Source organism: Dasypus novemcinctus, chromosome 2, assembly GCF_030445035.2.
Source record: "Dasypus novemcinctus isolate mDasNov1 chromosome 2, mDasNov1.1.hap2, whole genome shotgun sequence".
In the NCBI taxonomy this organism is placed as follows: Eukaryota; Metazoa; Chordata; class Mammalia; order Cingulata; family Dasypodidae; genus Dasypus; species Dasypus novemcinctus.
The window spans coordinates 42,767,459-42,788,484 of NC_080674.1; the positions used below are offsets into that span (position 1 = coordinate 42,767,459).

Below are 21,026 nucleotides of genomic sequence, written 5' to 3' on the forward strand. Positions count from 1 at the left end.
TGATATTTAGACCTAACTGCCCACATTAAAATTTGTCTGTCACATATAGACTTGTTAGATCTTAAAGTGCTTAATATTTTGTTAGTCATTTCATAAACCACAGTTTTGTGTCAATTACAAATGCAGATTTTGAAAATTAATTTATTCCAAAATAAATTTATTTATTGCTTACTGATCAAGAATCACTCATTCTTCCTTATAACTCCTACAGACATTAAATGATACCTGTTTTGAGAAGGAGCCAGGAAGTAGCTTGGACATAATTTCCTGTAGTGTAGTGCCTGTTTATTTATTTTTTTTAAGATTTATTTTTTATTTATTTCTCTCCCCTTCCCCCCCCCCCCCACACTTCAGTTGTCTGTGTCCAATTGCTGTGTGTTCTTCTGTGACCACTTCTATCCTTATCAGCGGCACTGGGAATCTGTGTTTCTTTTTGTTGCACCATCTTGTGTCAGCTCTCCGTGTGTGTGCGGTGCCACTCCTGGGTAGGCTGCACTTTCTTTCGTCCTGGGTGGCTCTCCTTATGGGGCACACAGCTTGCGCATGGGGCTCCCCTACACGGGGGCACCCCTGTGTGGCAGGGCACTCCTTGCGCGCATCAGCATTGCGCATGGGCCAGCTCCACAGGGGTCAAGGAAGCCGGGGATTTGAACCGCGGACCTCTTATGTGGTAGGCGGACACCCTATCCATTGGGCCAAATCCGCTTCCCTGTAGTACTTGCTTATTAACCACATTGGGTTTTCTGTTTTTAAGCCTTATTCAAATTTATCTCTCATATCTAAACATTGCTTTAAACCCACAGTAACTGAAGTTCTAAAACAGGTTTTACAATAACTTTCAAAAATCTAAACATTTGATGCACACTTGTTAATCCTCTTCTCCACATTTCCTTGAAAAAAATGACTTTTCTCAATTTGTGTTCCACGGAATTTGAATTGGGCAAATGAAATCAAAGGGTGCCATGGACAAAGACTACTGGGAAATAATGGGTTAAAGAACACAGTGAGACAGGTTTGTCCCTGTAGCACTTTTTAGAGCCTTTAACCTGCTTTTTCACACTGTGAATCTTCAAGAGGATATTGCATATTCAGAATGTCAGCTTTATCAAATGTATGGAACTATGGACATATTCCTTTTAAATCAGCCTGATTTTAGATGCAGGATAAAATGCCAATAGATCATTCTTTTAGTTATCATCAATAAATGAATTGTTTCGGTTTTCCCTGGAGCTCAACTGACTGCAGTAAGAATGTATGCCCAGTACAACTCAACAAATGGTCATTGAACATCTGTTATGTGAACATCTAGCCTTGGTAGCTATCTTGAAAAAGAAGACTACAGCATAGCCTCTTCTCCTGAGGAGAACAATGTGCCAGGCCCTGTTGAAAGGGTGACTCACAACACCCCTAAAACGTGGAAATTATTATTCTAGATGATAAGACAAAAGATGCTCAGAGAGTTAGTAGGTGGGAGAGCTGGGAACCAAGGCAAGGCCTCTTGCTTCCAAAACTTGTCCCTGTCCCTCTACCCTACCACATCCTATCACGTTGTATGACAAAATCACTAAAAGTAATAAAATGAAAGATAAACAAGGTATGAACAAATTGCTATGGAAATCATCAGGGTTGTTTCAGTCTTTCAAAATGATGATATTCTTTTTCTTGCCCAAACTGGATTTTCACCTAGGACCCATTTTAGAGAGTGTGTTCTGAAGAATATGTAGGTAGCAAATGTCTACCTCCACCACTCTGTCCTCTTTAAGTAAGTTGTGCAATTCACAGTAAAGCAGAAGTAGAAATACTTCTCAGCAAAAATTCATAACTTGTGTTTGTGGTTTCTATTGGTGGCAGATGTGACTTCCTTCATAAGGAAGTGCCTCAGTTTCCTCATGGGTAGCTGTGGGAGAGGTGAATGTAGCTCCAGCACCTAAAATAGTGCCTGGCAGAGAGTAAGTATTAGCTGTTACCATGAACTTCTTCCACTGAGGATCTTCCTAACCATTCCTGCTCTGGGAGAGTTTGAAATTGAGGCAAACCCTCCAACTTTGATTTTGTTTCCATGTTTCTGCTCTGTTCCTATTTGGGTTGAAAAATATTTATATTGTGGTTTCACTTTCAAATACAGAGCACAAGTGACTATAGTTTTACTGGTATTAAAGTATCACTAGTAACAGTAGAAATTATGAAGAATGCCACTTTCTCCTTACAGCTACCTGGCACCCACTGTAACTCAATTGGTCATGTAGATTTTAAATATTCTAAATGAGTCAGCGTATTTGCTCAGCTTCACTGAGAGTTGTATTTGACTGAGTTTTCAGAAGAGGAGAAAGATTTTGTGCCACACTTTTCACATGACCTAATTAACTAAAGACACTGGATAAGGAGGAAAACCTATTTTGACATGTGAAATATTTTCCTGGTTAACCTCACATATAAAAACCATTCTGATTTCCATTCTTGTAGAGTTAAGGATTTAAGATATAGTTAGCTGAGTATGGCTTTGTAAATACACTTAATATTTCCTTTGATAAGATGTAATTTATGCACCAGGAACATGATGCAGGCTTGTGTGCTCTCCAGACTTGAGAAGGTCTGACTGAATTCCTAACTTGAGGGAGAACAGCCTTTAATTGTAGGCTTAATGTTGGATATCTCATCTAATACAGACTATATGCACATGTGTGAAAGTAAAATAATTCAAAACAAACAAATCTGAATAAACCAGTTCTGAATCAGTCCTTACCTCAAGTGACTGTGAGATTATAATGGTAATCATTTATTTATTTTTCATGGTATAGTTAGTTCCCTGATTTGAAATCTTATTTATTTTTCAAGGCCAACCTGAAATCCCACTTGGTCTATGACCATTTCCCACTAGAAGGAATATCTGAACCATTACAACATTTGCTCTCTGCTCCAGTTTCTTAGGATCTAACGAGGGACTGCACTTCATTTTTATTTCACTTTTCATCGTGTTTGTCCCTACAAAGACTGTAATAATCCCTTTTAGGAGGAAATAAAACCCAGTAAAACCCACCGTATTTTAAGTTCTTCTATATACTTTTATTTTTATTTTATTTTATTTTAATTTTTTGTCTTCTTTTTCTTTACGTAGCCCTTTGGTGAATGCATGGGAAAATGAATGTTTTCAAGAAAATTCACTGCTTCTCTCAATCACTTCCTCATTTTTCTAAGTCTGCTCTCTATGATTATAAACTGAGTTTCTGGCAGATTGTCAGTATACAATGTCTCCTTCCCTTTGACACTATTCACCCTACTGTTCATTTTTCCCTGAAAAGTTCTATTTGTTGACATTTCTTTTTAATATAGGAAATGGCATTGATTATGATAATATTCAGTGGTTGACTGAAATGTAAAGTTGAGCCTTTTTCCGTTGCTTTCAGTCAAGGTAGGCAGCCTTCACTAATTTAAGCCCAAGCTTCTCTAGAAAGTTTAGATGGTCAGAACTAGAGAAGTTGTGCACTTAACCTGAATAAATAAAATTTCTATCCTGCTGGGTTAAGAGACAGGTTTTTCTGAAATGTATGGCCTAAGAACCAGACCTGCAAAGGTCTGTTGTTGCTGCTCGATAAGACTAAGGTCGAACCAAAGGTATTTATTGAAGTGTGCTTATAAAACACCTACTCTCTAAGCCCCCTCTCAATTTAGAGGTGGAGTGGGCATTGCCTTCCCAGGGTCCTCAGGATGAAGGAATAAAATATGGATTAGAGTGGACTTACTGGTATTCTACTATAGAATTATTGTGACTCTAGCAATGGAAGAAATTATATCATTGATGTGGAGGCAGTGGCTACCGGAGTTGCTGAAGGCAGGGAGAGGGGAAAAGAGGTGTGATATATGGCATTTTTGGGGACTTGGAGTTGTCCTGAATGATATTGCAGGGATAGATGCTGGGCATTATATATCCTGCCATAATCCACTGAATGGACTGGATATATAAACTATAATTCGTTCTGTGCAACAGTGCTCCAAAATGATTTTATCAAATGCAATGAATGTCCCACACTAATGAAAGAAGTTGTTGATATGGGAAGAGTGGGATGGGGTGGGGTTTGGGGTATGTGGGAACCTTTTATATTTTTTAATGTAACATTTTGTGTGATCTGTGTATCTTTAAAAAAAAAGATCATAATAATTTAAAAAACACCTACTCTCTGGCTGGTGCTGGGTTAGGCAGATCTCAGAGTGCTGGACTTGGGGGTACCATGCTACATCAAAAGTGCTTCAAAGAGCATGGATGATTATCTGCTTTCAGCAGTGGTAGGGGGTCTGATAGCTGTAATTCCATTCTGAGGGGGCTCAGAACAAAACAAGGTAGCAGGAGTCAGCACCAAATCCTAGAATTTAAAATCCTTTAACTCCAGGAAGAGGAAGTCAGTGGTGAGTGAGAAGTGGACTTGTCTGCCAGAAGAGAAGCATCCCTCCAAACAGGAAGTGTGCTCAGTCTCAGACGGACTAGAGAAAAATGCAGAGAGGGTGCCTTCCTACTTTTTCCATCCTGGGGAAAGTTTGAACCACAAAACCACAAAGAATAAAATATTGCTGGTCAATGGAAACATTCACTTTTGGAAATCAGGAAGTCAATCTGCTGCTCCAGAAGTGTTGTCCGTGAATGCTGCCCCAGCTTTGGAGGTCCTTCAGGAGAGGTGGGTGGTCTTTAATTCCTGTTAATGGGAAGTTTTCAAAAGAGTTAGTCCATGGGGAGAGAGACGAAAGGTAGGGTGATAAATTAAGCTAGGGTTTGAGAATTTCATGTATAAAAGAGTACAGTTTTTAAAAACCCAATATCTTTGCATTCTTACCGGTCCACATTTGCATATAATATGGGCTTTTGAGAACCTAATCTCATAAGGAATTCCAAAATTCCAACAAGGGCATGTCTTTTTCAAAGCAGTCTCATTAGCATGTAAATTTGACAGAGGAAAGCCATCTGAAAACAAACTTGACTTATGTGTCAGACAGGGTCGAGGCAATATTTTCAAAAAGCATGAAAACAGTCTGGAACCGAGTGGTATAATATAGTTGATTACCTATTTTAACAAACAGAAACATGAAATATCAGACTGTCTCTAGGAGTTTGGATGGTAAATGAGGTGGTTTCCTTAAGGTAATCTTAAAAATATGGAGTTTCCCTCCTCACTGCCATTTCAATCCCTCTCTACTTATGAGTCTGTGATTTATACAGAATGGCCATGTTTTGGGACCCCTGGCTATGGGAACCACACCAGTGGTTCTTCATCTTGACAGAATATTGAATCACTTGGGGAGCTTTAAAAATTATCAGTGTTGGGAATCTTGCTTCCAGAGACTCTGATTTAATTTATCTGTGGTGTGAATTTCTTAAAAGCTTTCTAGTCAATTCTAACGTCTGCCAGGATGGAGAGCTCAAATTTTCCATTCTGAACTTTTCCAACCAGTCTTCATTTGACTTTTCAAATTGTGACAACCAAGTAAAAATTTTTTTATATGCCATTATTTCTACTCTTCCTCAAAAGTAAAAAATAAACAACTAGAAAACATCTTAGATTTTAACTTTAAAATTAATTTTGGTTTCATCATTGACCCTCCCTAGGGTTTTGCTCAGCTGCTGTAGCAGCAAGAGTGGGAGAGCCCAAAACACATGGGCCTTAGTCCCCAAAACATTCTGGAAACTGCAGTACAACTGTTGCTAGGACCAGTCCTTCTACTCCAAACCAGGCTCTGCAGCCCAACTCATTTGACTGAAATCCCCTCTACTGCCCCATAGGCTGTCCAGACTTCATCTTAGACTCTGTAACTAAAGTCTGTGTTTCTTCTATACTGCAGTTGAGTCCTTGAGATCCTGGGTACTACATTCACATAACTACTTAATCCCTCATACTTGTACTCAACTCATCATTATTCATGCTGGCAACCTGCAGAGTGAAATCACTGCACCAATGCCAGTGGCCAAAAGCCCAAGATATTAAAAACATTCTAGACACTCCCTGCATGGTGTGCCATCTACATGCTCCTTACTTGCCTTATCTGGGCCTATGACAATGACTAGGTGAGAACTTGAAAAAATTTTAACCTTTGTACAATAAAGTTTTTTTTAGTAAGAGTTCTAGAACAAAGCTATACTAGAGTTCCTGAGTGTAGTCTCATCATAGGAAGCTTGAAATCTAAATATTTGGAGAAAGCATGGTCTGAATAAAGCAAGTTAGAATAGACTTTTTTTAAACAGACACAACCTCTAAAAGTGTTTTAGGAAAGGGAGGGTATGGGAAGACTGTATTCTACCATCCCAAAATAGCTGGTTTAGTACTACAGGAAGATAAGATGGGGGCAGATTAGTCACATTTCCTTATTTGTTATTGTACCAAAATTATCCAGTGAAAGGCAATGTTATTTTGTATTGCTTCAAGACTCGAATGCAACCTGTCACTGCAACTGGAGTAGAAGAAAAATAAATCACCTAAATCAAAGCATGGGTCTTCGTGATAGTGAATGATTAGGGTCATTAATTGGGATTTGTTTATTTATTTTTTTGTTGGCAGGAAGTCCAGCTCTGTTACTCTAAATTATTCAATGGTGGAAAAGCTGATAAGCTGAGAGTAAACCAAGTCATGGGCTAACATGCCTCAACCTTCTTTGCCATTTACATACACAGTTTTGCTACAGATTCTCCTGGCTTCCAATTAAGACTTTCACCTCAATTAATGTATATTCAATCAATGTATATTTATTAGTCATCTATTTTGTGCCATGATTTATCATCTTGGTTTAGGCCATTTCATGTCACAGGAGTAACTCATGTGAAATGGCGATGGGTGTGGCTTCCGTTTTGTTTCTCTACTTGCCTGTAACAATAAAAGTACCAATAATAGCTATTATAATACTAATACCTAATACCATATATGGCCTTTATCTGAGCAAAGCTCTGTTCAAGGTGATTTACATATGATAACTTATTTGAAAACTCATGACAGTTCCATGAAATCAGCTTCATTTTCATCCCCATTTTTTAGATGAGGAAACTGAATGAGGCACAATTTAAAGAATTTGAACCTGGGCAGTCTAGCATCAGAGGCTATGTTCATACACACTATGTATGTATACATACATGTACATACATGTATATGTATATATACATGAAAGATATACCATCTTTTTTTTTTTAAGATTTATTTATTTATTTAATTCCCGCCCCCCACCCCGGTTGTCTGTTTTCTGTGTCTATTTTGCTGCGTCTTGTTTCTTTGTCTGCTTCTGTTGTCGTCAGTAGCACGGGAAGTGTGGGAGGTGCCATTCCTGGGCAGGCTGCACTTTCTTTTGCGCTGGGCGGCTCTCCTTACGGGGTGTACTCCTTGCGCGTGGGGCTCCCCTACGCGGGGGACACCCCTGCGTGGCAGGGCACTCCTTGCGCGCATCAGCACTGCGCATGGGCCAGCTCCACACGGGTCAAGGAGGCCCGGGGTTTGAACCGCGGACCTCCCATGTGGTAGATGGACGCCCTAACCACTGGGCCAAGTCCATTTCCCAAGATATACCATCTTTGATGGTGCTTATAAAATTTCCATTAGTGGACAGAATCTGGCCTCTGCTTTGACCTAGCCTCTGTGGAAGTGCTTCCACCTGACTCCTTCCAAATGCTCCAGTGGTACTGAAAAGGACAATCTGAAATGAAGACCTGCCTGCTGCATACTTTTAACCTTAAACTTTAACTTTAAAACACAAACCAGTTCCTATAGATAGAGTATATTTTTTCTAAGCTGATAATAGTTTTTTGATAGCATTAGAGCATTTGCTTTTTCCAAAATGGAAGCTGTTTTCTTTATTATAAAGATATCATATGTTCTCATCCTACTTACTTCAAAGATTATTTGTTTTCCTAGTGTTAAGTGTTTTTAAAAAATGAGATCTTTATACTTGATTTTTCTTGGCTAATGTTCAGCATAATCACTTGCATTTTAAAAGAGGTAAAAGTTTTAATTCAAAGTAAACGTCTTTGGGTAGCAGTACAGTTAAGAGTAGATGGCTCTGTGTGTAGCAGGGGTCATGCTGTTCAGCTGGAAATCCAAAGATGGCTCATGGGCCAGTTTCCAGTGTCACACGAGCCATCTGTCACACCACACATTTGTTTTCTGGTGCTTCCTTGATGTTCTATAGAACTTCTCTGAGATTCATCAAGATTCTTCTCTTTCCACTCATGGAATTATAGTAGTTTCCATTCTCTCTGTTTTCTATCTTTTGTCTTGAATGCCCTATTGGCATCTGAAAAAATGATTGAAAGATTTTAAATAAAAAAGATACTAAATGGAAGAAAAGGAGGAAAAGTCATTTCCAGCTTTTTTTTTTTTTTAAAGATTTACTTTATTTATTGATTTATTTATTTCCCCTTCCCTCCCACCCCCCGCCCCGGTTGTCTGTTCTCTGTGTCCATTTGCTGCATCTTCTTCCTTGTCCGCTTCTGTTGTTGTCAGCAGCACTGGAATCTGTGTTTCTTTTTGTTGCATCATCTTGTGTTATTCCTGGGCAGGCTGCACTTTCTTTCTGTGCTGGGTGGCACTCCTTTCGGGGTGCACTCCTTGTGGGTGGGGCTCCCCTACGCGGGGGACACCCCTGCGTGGCACGGCACTCCTTGCGTGCATCAGCACTGTGCATGGGCCAGCTCCACACGGGTCAAGGAGGCCCAGGGTTTGAACTGCGGACCTCCCATGTGGTAGACAGACGCCCTAACCACTGGGCCAGGTCCGCTTCCCCTCCAGCTTCTTATAGCAACAAATAGTTTTGCAATATCCTGAAAATGGTCATATAAACAATCTATAAAGTTTTGGCCTTGAAGGTAACAATAATGATTGCTTCTTTGGTTCTGTGTTTTGGTAAAGGATGATTTTTAAGGCCATAAAAACTCCTGAGACCTTGTTAGGAAATAATAGGATGGGAGGAAGTAAGCTCCAGCTCCTCCTCATTTCGGACACCCAGGGGTGACATGCCACCAACAGCAAGGGACCCCCACCCGTGCACAAACCACTCCACATATATACGTGCTTTAACTGTCCTCTCCTCTCTCTTCAGCAGGGTCTGCCACCTCCTCCCCTCTTCAAAACAAGCAGAGGAAAGTTGGGTGATCCCAAATGACAGTCATACTAAAGACATCTTTTTAATGTGCTAATTTGACAAAATACTTTCACTTGGAAATGAGTCATGGTCCAGAAAGTAAGTCAGGAGGTGACAGCTTAGTGTCAGCCTCAGTTCATTGATCTCTGGAGACAGATACATGGACTAATTCAAATTGAAAAAAAAAAGTCACTCAGAGTTGAGCCATCCAGTTTACATCTTTAATTGATTCAGTTAACTGGATAAATGCCAAACACCCATTTTATTTTATGCTGTGAAAGGTGTTTGTGTTGGTATGTATTGCAACAGCACTTTCAAGGCTCCTAGGGGAATGGTACCCTGTGGTACTCGGCAGTTTTTCTCCTTCTGACTCATTCTAATAACAACTTTTGTTTTTAAAGTCAACTCTTAGAAATTCAGGATAATGGGAAACATTCTAAACTTATGACCCAATTTTTCTGGAACTATCCTGATTGAAATATTTTAACCAAACCATCCCCATAAACCACTGTCTTTGGATTTGAATGGACTGAGATTTAATCACAGCTCTGCCACCTATGAAGCTGTGTGGCTTTAGGCAAGATGCTTCACACTATTGAAGCCTACATTTTCTTATATGCTTCTCCTTCTTGGAATTTAAGGATAAAATAAGTTTATGCATGCAAAGCTGTAACATAGTAGCTACCATATAGAGAATGCTCATAAATGTTAGCCATTTTTACTAGTGAATTCAAACATTTTTGCCTCATATCACATGCCTGAGACTGCTTTTTTTTTTTTTAAGATTTATTTTATTTCTCTCTGCCCCGCCCCATTGTCTGCTGTCTTGTGTCCATTCGCTGAGTGTTCTTCTGTGTCTGCTTGCATGCTCGGTGGTACCTGTAATCTGTGTCTCTTTTTGTTGCATCATCTTGCTGCATCAGCTCTCTGTGTGTGCGGTGCCACTCCTGGGTAGACTGTGCTTTTTTTGCATGGGGCAGCTCTCCTTGCAGGGGGCACTGTGGGGCCCGCTATGTGGGGGACACCCCTGTGTGGCATGGTACTCCTTGCGTGTGGCAGCACTGAGCATGGGCCAGCTCACCACACAGGCCAGGAGGCCCTGGGTTTGAACCTTGGACCTCCTATATGGTAGGCGGATGCTCTGTCAATTGAGCCACATCCACTTTCCTAGACTGCTTTTCTTATCCAGACAGATTATTTTTGAAATCCAATATTTATTGATTTTATTTATTTTTAAGCAGTTTTATTGAGATATATTCACACACCATGTGATCTATCCAAAGTGTACAGTCAGTGGCTTTTTGAATAATCACAATATTGTGCATTTATCACCACAAAAGATTTTAGAACAATTTCATTATTCCAAAAAGAAAACCCCCACACCTCTTAGCAGTCACCTCCCAATCCCTATATCCCTCCCCACCTATACATAACCACTGATCTAATTTCATCTTTATAAATTGATTTGTACTTACATTTTATATAAATGAAATCATACAATATGTGGTACTTATGTCTGGTTTCTTTCACTTAGCATAATGATATTTTTAAAAGAAACTTTATAGTTTTTAAAAAAGATATTTAGATTACATAAATGTTACATAAAAAATATAGAGGATTGCTCCCTACCCCTCCCACATTTTCCCACATAAATGTTATATATATATTTTTAGATTTATTTATTTACTTAATTGTCTTTATTTATCTCCCCTCCCCTAGATACTTCTCTTGTCTGTTTGCTCATTGCTTGTTCCACTTCTCTGGAGGCACTGAGAACTGAACCTGGGACCTCCCACATGGGAGGGGTGTGCCCAAAGGTCTGACCCACATCTACTTCCCCGTAATGGCTTTTTTGGTCTGCTATTAACATCTTGTAGTATTAACATATATTAGTTCAGTTTCAAAGAAAAAACTTTCTTCTACATACAATTTTACCGATATTCATATTTCACATGTAGTATTACTATGCTATACATACACATGCTACATTTTTTAGCCTTTCTTTTAGTAATGTACATGACCTTAGACTTTCCCTTTAAACCACTCTCATACCCATATATAGTACTGCTAGTTACAAACATAATGTTGGGCTTTCACCTTTTCTATTCATTTCCAAATATTATCACACATCCTTTTTACCAATTCTGTACATGTTAACCCTCAGCTATTGACGGACACCTGGGCTGTTTCCAACTTTTCGCGATCATGAATAACACTGCTATTAACATCAGTGTGCAGATATCTGTTCATGCCACTGCTCTCAGTTCTTCTGGACAGATACCCAGTAGTGGGATTGCCGGGTCACATGGAGAGTCTATATTCAACTTCTTTAGGAACTGCCAAACAGTCCTCCACGGTGTCTATACCATTCTACATTCCTACCAAGTGTGAATAAGTGTTACTATCTCTCCACATGTTCTCCAACACATGTAGTTCTCTGTCTTTATATCAGAGGCCATTCTAATAGGTGTGAAATGATATCAAATGCTTTGATTTGCATTTTCCTAATCACTAGTGATGGTGAACATTTTTTCATGTGTTTTTTTCCATTTGTAGTTCTTCTTCAGACAGACGTCTATTCAAGTCTTTTGCAATTTTTTAATCAGGTCATTTGTCTTTATTGTTGAGTTGTAGCATCTTGCTATATATCATGAATATTAAAGCCTTACCAGATATGTGATGAAATCCAGTATTTTTTATTCATAAAATATGATGGCCATACTTAAAGAGAATAGAGGGTATGTTGAACAGGTAATCTCAATGTCTGTCTTTAGTTAAGATGAACTTCTTCTACTTAGTTACAAAGAAATGAATAAGTACCAAATGAACTTACTTGATATTTGCTTTTATTCCTTCTTTTGCTATCTGTGTTTCATGAAATTGCTAAGTGAAATAGTGTAGGGAAAGAAAATGAAAGGCAAATGACATAAACAGCAAATGTCAAGATTGTTTCCTGAGTAATTGAGATCTAATAAGACAGAATATTTCTTCCAAAGTATTAAAATAAATTCCTATTTGTTCTAATTGCAACTCTTTGACCTGGTGAAAGGAAGGAATAATTAGCCCATTTTATAGAGGGAGAAACATAATTATGGAAGTTAAGGGAGTAAATTTGAGAAAACCTTGGCCCAATTGTTCATTCTTACTAATAGGCTGCTTCCTCCAATCACTGAATCCTACTATCTCTTGGTTGATTCATTCCTTTATTTCTTCATTCAGCAAATATCTGTTGAGCAACTGCTATCTTATGTGCTAGGTACTGTTCTAGGAACTGGGTATACAGCAGTGGACAAAACAGACACAAATCCCTGCCCTCAGGGGGCTAACATTTTGTGGGAGGAGTTAAACAATAAATAAAACAAGTAACTCTACATGATATTATATGGTGGTACATAGCAAGTAGCAAAGGAAAGCAGGGAAGCAGGATAGGAAGGAGGGTTACAGTTTTAATAAGGGTGATAATTAGGATAGTGCTCTCTGAATAGGGTTTGAGTCAAGACCTGAAAGAGATGAGGGAGACAACAACGTGGGTATCCCAGGGATTTGCATTTTGGATAGAGGGAACTGCAGGTGCTAAGACCTCAGGAAGAAAGTTGAGGAGCAGCAAGGAGTCAGTGTGGAGTGGACAAAGAGGGACATAACTGGTGGACAGTGGGTATATGGTCTTACAGGCCATTTGTAGTGGTTTGGGCTTTGACTGGGACCAACTTGTGAGGTAGTTGAGGTCTTTAACTGGAGGAAAGACATGATCTCACCTATACTTTATTGGGATCACTCTGTACCAGGTGGAGAATAGTTGGGGGAGCTCAAGGATTGAAGCAGGAAACTGCTGGGAGGCTATTAGAATAATCCACTCAGGATCTAGCAGAGGAGGCATTCAGAGCAGCAAAAAGAGCCAGTAGAATTGGCTGGATATACTGTATGGGGTTTGTGAGAGAAAGAGAAGAGGTAAGAATGACTCCAAGGTTTTTGGCCCAAGAAACTGGAATGGGTAAGCGCCACCATTATGTGGTTTTCTAAATAATGTAGCGTCTTGGTTCCAGAAATAAAGCTGTAACTTCAAACTGTAAAGCCTCATTTATTTGCACTTATTTGGGATGTGTACATTTGCAGGGTCTGAGATAAAAACTACCATTGCTTTCTCTGATTTGTCTAAGGTTTCAAATAGGATCTTTGGATAGGAGAATGTTTTAGATTTTTAAGTAAACATACTCTTTTGGCTCTATTTGGCAGATGTCATGAAAGATAATTGACAGGGCATGTCCCAGGTTTACATATTAAAAAAAAAATCTCCCTAGATGATTCTAATGAACAGTTCTCCAAGCTCCACCCATCCCACTCACATCACTCTTCCTCTTATTTAGGTGAGACACACTGTATTTAATGAAGCTAGTTGATGTTTTAAGGACTTGGAAAGCAACCTGGAAATGGTTCATATATTATAAACCAGCTGGTGCTCACAAACCATTTTTACATTCCTGAAAATGGATTCCTTAAGGGTCTCTATTAGTATATGGAAATGAGCAGAGCTAGAAGAAATTTAGAAATCATCTCATCCCATCAATAGACAATGTTGTATGACATGGCTATGACATGACAGACATTTATTAGAGTGCTATGTTAAGAAAACTACTGAGGCTGCTTCTGGGGCTAGTAGAAAAGAGCACTGGGACAGATTAGCAAAATCAGCTGTCGGAGCAGGACAGACAGTGCGTACATTAGGGATTTGCCATTCTGCTCTAGTCTTTCATTTCAGGGAAACTTGTCTGATACCTCCCAGACTGTTAGTGGAGTAAATGGAACACATCTCAGTGGTCCTCCTTTCCAATCCAGTCCTCCTTTTAGCATGCTCCACAGGGCCATCTGTATACCCTAAAAAATAAGCAATCCCCACAAAATGCACAAATACTCCTCTATATAAAAAAAAATTGAATATTTAATTTAAATAGTCTATAATCCAGACTTTTCACTAATTAGTGAGCTTTTATTATATATGAAGGGCACTTTCCTTAAAAGGGCCTTTCTGGTTTTGTTTTGTTTTGTTTTTTGCTTTTTAAAACATAGAACAATTTTTAATGATTTGGCATGAAGTAGAAACTATGAAATTAAAGCATTGTTAAATATTTTATAGACTACGGTGCAGTGGATTTACAGCTAATGCTATGATTCACAAAACTGGCACAAAGAATTTTTTTTTTTTTTCTGTCTTTGGGATTATGGAATGTAAAGGAAATGGCTAAGCAGCAGCTGCAAACAATTACTAAGCATTTTCAATGGTCTTGTGAAATGCCATGAATTCAGAGCATTTCTTCAGAAGCCCCGAATTGCATCTCTGTAAAGAAGTGCATGACTATCAGACCAACTATTAATAATATTCTTCCTCTCCTTGGCAAGGTTTGTGGATCTGATTTTCAGCTAGGCTCTGTCTTCTGACACCCTTCAATAAATAGCCCCTTTTTCCTTCTCGACTTCTCTTCCCTTGCCTTACTTTAATTCTGTCTTGCAGAACATATTTCTTATGATTTCTTGAGTTTTGTTCACCACATTTCATAGATGAAGAAACTATTTGAGAGCTATTCGGCACATGCAGGAGGGAATTTTCCTTCAGGCCTTGAAAACTTGGTCCTGACCGACAAGTGAGCTAATCGTGAAATACTTCCCGTATGAACTTTCCTATCCTTGTGCGGGGCATTCCTGAGATTTAGTTGACTTGGAGAAAGATTTTGCTGAAGGAACTTAACTCTTCAGACTAAGTTGTGAAATCCACAACATACAAGACAAACTCAGATTGCCATAGTCAACTTGGAATAGGTTGAGAGAGAAAAGACTCTGGAGGTCATGTTGAGCCGAGTGGAAGGAATTGGTAACTCCAAAGGGCTCCGAGGACTTTCCTGAAGATTGGAGAGGAACTGATGCCCTTCCATGACTGCTCCTTCCCTCTCACGAGGCTCTGTATTACACAGTGGCTCCAGGACCACGGAGGTTAGTAATTATGGAAGCGCCTGGTCATTTGTTAACAATTTACCTTTCTGTCATCATCACGGTGAAAGAATAACTTCACACTGTAATTATTCAACCAAACTAGGCCAGGATGTGGATGGGCAGAAAACTGGCAGAGGCATTGGAAAGAGTACTTTGATCTTCTCATATTTTAAAGCAATAAATAATTGGATGAAATATTGACATTCATCTGACAGCCACTCACTCAGGTGTCTTATGTATGGGTCAGATATGATCCTCTGTGTAGGTCAAATAGATCAGATAAGTGCCGGCTTTGTTTCTTCGTAGAAGAAAGGGGCTGACATTTTGTGCTCTAGTTTACTGACCAGGCTATAGACACAGAGGGTACTCCTACCATGGAAGTGTGAGAAAGAAAAGATTAGAGTATTTCCTTTTGACAATCCCCAACCCTCTCCCTCTGCCTCAACACCTTGCTGATTTGACCTACATATTTTCATCCAACTGCAGGAACGAGGATGAAGGGGAGAGTAGCAGGTGGCAAAGCTCTAGAATCCTTGTTACTTTAACACCACGTTTTCAGATCTCAGGGTGAGTTCCATTTTAAGGAAAATGAATCTCGTGCACTTCCTTCTCTTTGTGAGTCTAAGGCAAAAAAAAAAAATTCTGATGGTTTGTCCTCAAGTATGGAAAATATTGAGAATGCCATATAGTCAGTTTAAAAAAAAAATATATTAAGTTTGAGCAAATGGGTATTTGATTGTGTAATTTTAAAGATGAACTTAAGGATGCAACTAAGCAAGAGGGATAAAAGTATTTAAATCAGATAATGAAGGGAAACAGACTTTGGCCCAGTGGTTAGGGCGTCCGTCTACCATATGGAAGGTCCGCGGTTCAAACCCCGGGCCTCCTTGACCCGTGTGGAGCTGGCCATGCGCAGCGCTGATGCCCGCAAGGAGTGCCGTGCCACGCAAGGGTGTCCCCCGCGTGGGGGAGCCCCACGCGCAAGGAGTGCGCCCGTGAGGAAAGCCGCCCAGCGTGAAAAGAAAGAGCAGCCTGCCTAGGAATGGCGCCGCCCACACTTACCATGCCGCTGACGACAACAGAAGCGGACAAAGAAACAAGACGCAGCAAATAGACACCAAGAACAGACAACCAGGGGAGGGGGGGAAATTAAATAAATAAATAAATCTTTTAAAAAAAAAATAAAAAAAATAAATAAATAAATCAGATAATGAAGAACATGGAGTTAGGTCGAGATTTAGGATGAGAAAGAAAAGTGTCCCCATAACTTTGGAAGGAATTATTTGGAAACAAACATTTAAAATTGCAAACATCTGAAGCAAAGTTTTAGTTGCTGTTTCTTTCTTTCCCCTTCCCCTTCCCCTTCTTTTCCTAAAGAAAAAGTGTTTTTGTCTATATGTAGTACTACATTCTAGTGGCCACACAGCAGGGTTCATCACTCACTACATGCAGGTGACCAGCAGTCTGCACAGAAAGGCAAATTCATTCCCACTTGAGGATTTTTGGTTGTGAATGACTTTCTAATTTACTTTCTTTAAGTAGTTGATGTTTTCAAATTGAATAGTCAGTCCTTGTAAGGAGAATATATATATCTGCACTACAGTTGCAGATGTTATAAAGAATGCCAGGAAATGAATAAAAAATAATTGGGGAAAGACAAGAAGGTCTACAACAAGCTGAGATTTACAGGGAATGTTTCTTACACAGGCATCATTTAAGCTTAAGGAGCTCAAGCTGAGGATGTGGCATTATTTTTGAAAGAAATTGAAGTATACATGTAGTATGTATGTAAGTCTTATCCATTTCCAGCTTCTGTGGAGATAAATAAGATTAAATAGAAACAGAGTAATTAGGTAAACTACAAAATTAATAAATTGTTGCAAGAAATTAAAAAAATGAACTAAGGTTGTACTAAATATTCAGAAGGCTGATTCACATGTAGGAAATGAAGATAAAAGAGAGTATGCCATTAACTTTTCAAGGACCCCTTAGAGTCTCTGGCATTATTACTTTTCTTTCAGAAAAGTTGAGTTTTATAACTTATTTAGCCATTTTAACCAAGGTGATGGGCTGCTTGCAATATAGTTGTATACACAGACAGAGCCAGTTTAGATCTCCGAATTCCTTTCCAAAGAAAGAAATAATATTAAGTAAAATAAAGTAAAATAAAAGAACATTTTTGGCTTGTGGTTTGCCTTGCTCTGAGAAATAAATGCATTCCTAATCTTAGTAGTAGATTTACTAATTTTGGAATTTTCCTACATCACATCTTTGACTCCCAAAGCTTTCTCATTTCCGTTCAGCCACTGAGGGTTTGATTCTACAATATAGATCCTAAATTTTACACAACCTGCTGGTCTTTTGTCTTTCTTTTTTTCCTTTCTTTTAAATAAATTTTTTTTTTGTTAAATATTTTTGGGTTATGAAATATAATGTACCTTCAGAAAAGAACAGAAACTAAGATCTCACAAGTGATTATAAAGAGAACATCCATATCACTATTACCCATGTTGAGAAACACAAAACATTACTCCCATGTGTTCTTTCCTCATTGCAACATCCTCTCTCCCTCCACTATACAGACTTTTATGGTTTTTATTTCTGATTTCTTTATTGCTTTACTACCTATGTATATGCATCCTTATCTAATACAGTTTTACTTGTCCTATTTATGAACTTTAGAGGGAACCATACTATAAACACTCATTTGTGTCTGGCTTCTTTACTCAACCTGGTGACTCATCCATGCTTTTGGTTAGCTGTCGCCTTCTCATTTGCTTTGTTGTTTTGTATTCCAATGTGTAAGATACCACAATTTGTTTAACTGTGCTACTGTTGGCTAACATTTGGGTAGTTTCCAGATTGACGCTATTATGAACATGCTTTGAACATTCTTATTTGTGTATTCTGGAACATATCATGAGTTTCTTAATGTATATCTTTAAAGTGTTAAGTGCTTGATCATAGGCTTCACCTTTCCTATATGAAGTCAAACTGTTTTCCAAATTCGTACAAATTTATCTTCCCACGTACCAGGTATGAATGTGCCTCTTGCTCCATAATCTCACCATCATGCAACATCATGATGGTTTTTGGCTTTGCCAGTCTATGCATTAGCTCATCATGCTTTTAATCTGCATTTTTCTGATTGCCAAAGATATTGAGCATCTTTTCATCTGTTTATTGGCCATTTTGGTTGCCTTTCTTTGTGAGGTCTCTTGCCCATTTTTCTGTCAGTCTGTCTTCTTTTCCTTATTGATTTTTAGGACTTCTTTACAGATTCTGAAATCTGGTTTTGTTGGTTGAATTTAAATATAGCTGCAACAATTTCTTCATTAGGAAAAGGAGGGTTGATATCTGCACCAACATATGACTGACCTGGTTTTTGAGGACAAAAGAATGTTAAGATTTATACCAGCTAAATTTTAACATTGCACTGCCCTTTTCTTTACCACTCTCAAATGCAGAGCATGTGAACCCATTAGCAGAATAGTACTGTGCCTCAGAAGAACAAAAGAAGACTCTAAATCCAGAAGGGACCTTATAGTAGGTTGAATTATGGACTCCAACATAGACATTCTAATTTTAATCCACATTCTTGTAGGTGTGCTGCATTGTAAGTAGGACCTCTTGAAGATATTAACTTTAGTTAAGTTGTGGCCTGATCAAATGAGGATGGGTCTTAATCTATATTACTAGAGGCTTTATAAAGAGAAGAGTAGGTAATATAGATGCTGGAAAAGGCCACAGAGAGAAGCAAAGCAGGATGTCAACAGAAACTGGAAAAGCAGACACAAGGAGAAAGAGAATGCCATGCAATGGGATGCAGAGATGCCAGCCAGGGAGCCCCAAGGATTCTTGGCAGCCAGCACCAGAATACCTACTGACTCTGGAAGAAGGCGAGTTTTGCTCAAATCTTGATTTCGAACTTCTTCTAGCCTCAAAACTGTGACCAATTAATTCCAATTGTTAAATCAAAGCCAGTTTGTTGTATTTATGATAGCAGATTTGGCATACCAAGACAGACTCTAAGGATAAATATATCTCCATCAAATACTTCATGTTGCTGATTAAAAAATGAAGTTCAGCAGTGTTTGATAAAGTGTCCAAAGACTCAGAGCAGTGACAAAGCGGAGAGTCTGACATAGGTCTTGACTCCTCATCTAGTGCTCTTAAGAGTTAGTTAAGTGGTAGGAAGAATTCTTCCCTCCTCGGTGACAGTGTAGCATAGGTCTCCTCTTTGAAGCTTGCTCCTTGGAAATATATATTTTTTTAACAATTCAATTTTATTAATACACACCAGTAAAGCATAAATCCATCCAAAGTGTGCAATCAATTGTATTTGGTATAATCACATAGTTGTGCATTTGTCAAATCAATCATTTTTAGAGCATTTTCATTATTCTAATAATAAATAGTAACAACAAACAAAAACCAAACAATCAAACAAACAGAACTCATCACCTCTCGATCTCTCTATGCTTCCCCTGCCATACATAGCTACTATTCTGTCTCTTTAGTTTATTTGCATTTGTAAGGAAACTGTTTTTAATATATAAAAAAAATTTGAGGTTCAAGAAAGAACAGCAAATTTAGTTGTTCCGCTACTTTTTCTTTAAAACAGGAAATACTGGGGGAGAAAATGTCCTTTAGTTATTTCCTGCAAAACACAGGTTCTTCTAGCTTTCCTGATCAGGCTTCCTGACTAGAGGCCTGGGAATCTTAATTCCAAAAATCTGAACTGTCGCTCAGCTCCTGAATCCACCTGTGGTTGGGGGCTGCGGAAAGGCCCAGTGTACCTGACCGATATATAAGTATCTTCCCTTTCTGACTCTTAGGACTCCAGGCAGTATGTTTATCCAGGGCTTTTGCATTTATGTTTGCTTGGCACATTTAGTGAAATGGAATCTTAATGGCCACTCCGAGTGCTTGGTGCCAGTTTTTAAGCAGAGCAATGGAGAAAAGGAATAGAACTTGGTGGGAAAGAAGAAAGCTTAGAAATTTGTACATTTTCTTTTCTTTTTTTTTACTTTTCTCAGTCGTTATTCTGTTTTCACAACAACATGGAGAGAAGCATTTGTTGCCTTCTGCTTATTAGCCTTATAAATGATATTTTATATGACATTGAAAATGAAATAGAGTACTAAAATTAATTTTTTAACACTTTTAAAAATTAAAATTTAATAGATCACAAAGTATGTTACAATAAAAAACATGAGGTTCCCATATGACCCACTCCCCACCCCCCACCCCATCATTTTTGTAAAGTGTATTTTTTTGAAAATATATACATCTCAAAAAATATTACATTAAAAAAACATAAGAGGTTCTCATATACCCTCCACCTCTCCACCCCACTCCTCCCACACCAACAACCTCCCCCATCATTGTGGCACACTCATTGCACTCGGTGAACATATTTTGGAGCACTGCTGCACCACATGGACAGTAGTGTACCTTGTAGTTCACACCCTCCCCCAGTACATTCAGTGGGTTATGACAGGATATATAAAGTCCAGCATCTGACCCTGCAATATCATTTTGGACAACTCAAACTCCCAAAAAATGCCCCTACATCACATCTCTTCTTCTCTCTCCCTGCCCTCAGCAACTACTGTGGCCACTTTCTCCACCTCAATGCTACAATTTCTTCTATTACTAGTCACAATAGTTTTATAGTAGAATATCGTAAGTCCACTCTAACCCATATTTTATTCCTCCATTCTGTGGACCCTGGGATGGTGATCTCCTCTCCACCTCTATAACAAGACGGGGCTTAGATTCCACATGGATGATGGATGCAATTCTTCTGCTTGCAGTTGTAGGCACTCTTGATTCCCTGGTGGGTTGGTTGACCATCTTCACATGTGTCTTATCTTGGGACAGCAGACAGACAAAGGATCTGGAATTGTATGTGTGCAGCAAAACCTGACCATGACCAA

The 21,026-nt window shown here is 38.8% G+C and overlaps 1 long non-coding RNA gene across 3 annotated transcripts in view; it reads left to right on the top strand.

Annotated features, from left to right (window-relative positions):
- The first annotated feature begins 4,424 nt into the window (after nucleotides 1-4,424).
- Nucleotides 4,425-21,026, top strand: part of LOC101446729 (uncharacterized) — a 44,372-nt gene continuing 27,770 nt past the window's right edge. The window contains exon 1 of one of the 3 annotated variants that reach the window (XR_001117861.4): nucleotides 4,425-4,667. This is a non-coding gene — a long non-coding RNA (uncharacterized lncRNA). Of the gene's footprint in view, nucleotides 4,668-19,401; nucleotides 20,927-21,026 lie in introns of those variants that run through there. The other 2 variants (XR_009188246.2, XR_011645637.1) reach the window with 2 other exon arrangements.